Consider the following 4,452-nt stretch of genomic DNA (forward strand, 5'->3'; position numbering starts at 1 on the left):
CGGATATTTCATATAGAGGTAATTGAACTCATCGTCCTCAATTAACCCCCTAGCTTTCCAATCATGCAACTTATCCCCATAAGCACATTTGGACATATTATAGTCCTCTTTGTTTGCTCTGACATATTTCTGTTCATCAGACAATTGCGTTAAACCTTCTTTAAGGTACATGTCAATAGGCCAGACCACTACGTTCCCGCCTTTGTCGCTATTTTTGATAACCACGTCAGCCCAATTCTCCATTTCCTTTAAGGCAAAAAACTGTTTTTTGTTAAGGTTCCAATACATTTTTGGTTTTTCTCTGTCCATGCGTCTCATTTCCTGTATCATCCCTTGTTCGAAGCTATCAATGTAGCTATTGGCAATTTGTGGAACAAACACAGATCTTGGTTTGAAACCACTGCCACTACTCATACACACCGAGTCCTCAGTATTAACTAAGTTAAACAAAGCATCGTCGTGTACATCTTCAAAACCTGCTAATAATTGTACTGATTGCAAATGTTCTGCATCATTTACACTAAGTGTGCTTGGTTTCTCAGTTGTTGCATCTTTTCTGATTCGGGGTTTGTTCGCAAACCACTTTTTAAGCTTTAATTTGCGAGTAAAACAAAAAAGATCAATTTGGGCATTAGTAAAGATAAAATTAGACGTTGGACAAAATGAAAGGCCCCTTGCCAGTACCTCAATTTGAACAGGTGTTAAAATACGAGTAGAAAGATTTACCACAGTCTTGGGGTTTATTTTCTCGCCGCCTTGCCTCTGGTTACCACTCCTACTGGGCTTGCAACCGCCTCGGAGGATTTGCCGCCTCTTCAGCGTCCTCCTCTGCTGCCTCTTCCACGCCCTTTTGACGGGGTGCCTGTCTGACGTTCCTTGGTCATCAGGGCTACTTCCTTTAAAATTGAATCTTTTACTGGAATCGCTTCCAATGGTTCGGAGATGTCACTCTCAATTGATTCATTATCATCCAAGATTACTGATTCCCCGGAAGTTGTAGCACCTTGATTTTGTGCCGCTATCTTTTTTCCAGGTGTGGTAAGATTCTTGGTTTTCGCTTTCTTTGTGGCATCCCTTATTACATCATATCGTTTGGCAAAGGTTAGGATTTGGCCCTTGCTGTAGTCGACTTCATCGCGATGAAATTTCCGCTGTTTTTTCTCCTTAATTTCCTCTTCAATTTTGTCGAGGCGTTTATTCATTTTATCCATCTCCGTAGTAAATTCACTCTCAGTATATTTGCCTTTTAGTTTCATAATTAGTTCCTCATTCTCTGTGTTGAGTTTGGCACACTCCTTTTCAGCGTTCTTTATAAACATTTTTAACATGTTAACCGAGCAGACGTGATTGTTATCCATCCACTCACTAATTAATTCGGGGTCGGGGTCTTGAAATGTAGGTATGATGAAGATCCTTAAGCCGCGCGGTATCCTATTGCATTCAAGATACTTGGTTAGGGCAGCCGCCTCCCACCAGCGCGATTGTTCCCGCTTAAGGTTCTTCCAAAGTGCATCCCACAGTATTTTCAGTTTGTTTACTTGCTTGCCAGGTGGTCTTGTCTCATCCCCCACACTGGATTCAGTTGATGTGAAAAGTTTCGCTGCTGCTTCAGCTCTCCTGTTGTTCCTTGATTCTGCCATATTGTTTGACACAACAAAACCGGCCGGTCTGTTGTTGTTTGCACCGTACTCTTCCGTATTGCACTGTTTACTGGCTGTTAGGCTACCCGGTCCTGGGCAGGAACTGCTCTGATTTCCGATTCCAATCACACTCCAATCCGATCGGATCCCAGATATCGGAGTTTGTCAGTTGTTTGGGCAGGCTTGCGTAAAAGTTCAAAGCTCGCTCTAATATTTTTCTTTCACTTCAGTTCCTTAGTCCTGTGCAGCCATGAATCAGGCGGGCAAAAGCTTTTCTTGAAATATAAACACACGCCGATTTGGCGTGCTTAAGCCATCTTGAACGGCGGGCTCTCGACGGGGTACGCCAACCCCTAATATACACACACTCCTGGTCAAAATTTTCCTTCACGAAAAGAACCAGAGTCGAAGCCCAAATGTGATACGGTGCTGTCAGGTTTATTCAGCAGAAGGAAACACCCAACGCGTTTCGAGATCCGCCGATCTCTTGCTCACGGGTGGAGTTTACCAGTACCAACATTCTTTTTAAAGCAACATGCTATTTTGACAGTGAAACACGTGATCATAGACATAAACAAAATAAACAAGTTACGGCTATGTCTGCCAAAAACAGTTTTTTGCCTTAAAGGAAATGGAGAATTGGGCTGACGTGGTTATCAAAAATAGCGACAAAGGCGGGAACGTAGTGGTCTGGCCTATTGACATGTACCTTAAAGAAGGTTTAACGCAATTGTCTGATGAACAGAAATATGTCAGAGCAAACAAAGAGGACTATAATATGTCCAAATGTGCTTATGGGGATAAGTTGCATGATTGGAAAGCTAGGGGGTTAATTGAGGACGATGAGTTCAATTACCTCTATATGAAATATCCGAAAACACCTGCATTGTATTTGCTCCCCAAGGTGCACAAAAATCTTCAGGTACCCCCAGGCAGACCGATCGTCTCTTCGATTGGTAGTCTGTATGAAAAAACCAGTAGATATATAGACCACTTTCTACAGCCTTTCGTAACCAGTCTGCCCTCCTATGTCAGGGACTCATCAGATTTCTTAAGTATTATCAAGGACATTGCATGGAGTCCTAAATACTGGCTGGTAAGCTTTGATGTTGCCAGCCTGTACACCAGTATCCCTCAGGAATTGGGTGTGGAAGCATGTAAATTCTACCTTAGAAACAGATCGGTTTCTTTTTTGTCACACACTAACATGCTACTGGACATGATATGGGAATGTATGACTAACAATTACTTCATTTTCAATAAATTACTGTTCAAACAAATCCAGGGGGTGGCGATGGGTACTTGTTTGCCCCCAGCCTGGCTTGTTTATACCTAGGCTGGTGGGAGGAGTTAGTGGTGAAGAAGATCTCCCACTATAGTGCCCACGTCATCCTCTGCAAAAGGTACATTGACGATATTTTCTGTGTTTGGCACGGCACTCTCGACCAGATACACGAATTTGAATCTATTCTAAATAGTAACTCTCTGAATTTAAAACTTACCAGTGTAATAAGCAAAGAAGAATTGGAGTTCCTGGACATCAAGCTTAAGGTTGATGAGGGGAGGTTAAAAAGCACTCTATTCCGCAAATCCACAGCTGGAAATAGCCTGCTTCATGCAGGGAGCGGACATCCTCCTGGTCTCATACGCAGTATCCCTATAGGCGAACTCATTAGGGCCAAGAGGAATTGTAGCTCGGCAGAAGGTTTCACTAAGGAGAGCCAAATCATGGCGCAGCGATTCTCTGAGAGAGGATATAGTGAGAAAATAATACAGCAGGCCCTCACGAAAGTCAATGCAATGGACAGGGAGGAATTGTTAGTCCCTAAACAACACGAAGTTGACGAAAAGGTACGTTTTATCACTACCTATAGTAGTCAATCCTGGAAACTGCGCAAATGCTTAACCAAGTATTGGGAAACACTGAAACTAGACAGTGATGTGAAAGACGTGATTCATGAAATACCTTCGTTGACATTTTGGAAGGCAAAATCACTTAAAGACACACTGAGTAGTACATTATTAAAAGAGAGTAAGAAAACTAATCCCATTCAGGGCTTTTTTCCATGCCGTAGGTGCAAAGCCTGCAAGTACAGTAACAACTGCAAGTCAGTAAAATTGTCATCAGAAAGAGGTGCCCACAAAATTACAAAACATCTTACCTGCACTACAGAATATGTTGTGTATGCTCTTGAATGCCCCTGTAACAAATTTTATATAGGGTGCACAACAAAACAGGCCAAACTCCGGATTTTGGAACACCAAAGAGCCATAAGAAATGAAAATCAACAGTATCCTGTAGCCAGGCATTTTGCTGAGGTGCACAACAAAAACCCGAATGTCATGAAATTTTGTGTTCTGGACAGCATTGAAAGTAATGAGAGTGGAGGTAACAGGTGGTTAGATTTAAGGAAACTTGAGTCAAAATACATTATCATGTATAACACCTTGCAACCCACAGGCCATAATATACTGTTCTAAAATATGTGAAATAATAATGCTGCTGCTTCTTGGGTAACAAAATTCAAAAGTTTTTAATTGGTTTTAATTATGCACTGATCTAAAATATAACTATTGTTATATACAGCTATGTCTTTTTTCCGTCTTTTTACAGGAATATGGATTAAGTTTTGGCCAACATGGACAATTTCGGAGGTCACAGCAATTGGGCACTTGATTGATTTTTTGCCCACTGGGGCAATACAACTTATGGACAAATGTACCGATATGTAATTGTAACTCGGTACGGCAATTGGGCAACTGATTGACTTTTTGCCCACTGGGGCAATACAACTGAAGGACAAATGTACCG

The 4,452-nt window shown here is 41.8% G+C and overlaps 1 pseudogene; it reads right to left on the reverse strand.

Moving 5' to 3' along the window:
* Positions 1-740: 740 nt before the first annotated feature.
* Positions 741-1,640, reverse strand: LOC147724406 (uncharacterized; annotated as a pseudogene).
* Between the last annotated feature and the right edge of the window lie 2,812 nt (positions 1,641-4,452).

The sequence above is a fragment of the Lissotriton vulgaris genome, chromosome 4_1 (assembly GCF_964263255.1).
Source record: "Lissotriton vulgaris chromosome 4_1, aLisVul1.2, whole genome shotgun sequence".
Taxonomy (NCBI): domain Eukaryota; kingdom Metazoa; phylum Chordata; class Amphibia; order Caudata; family Salamandridae; genus Lissotriton; species Lissotriton vulgaris.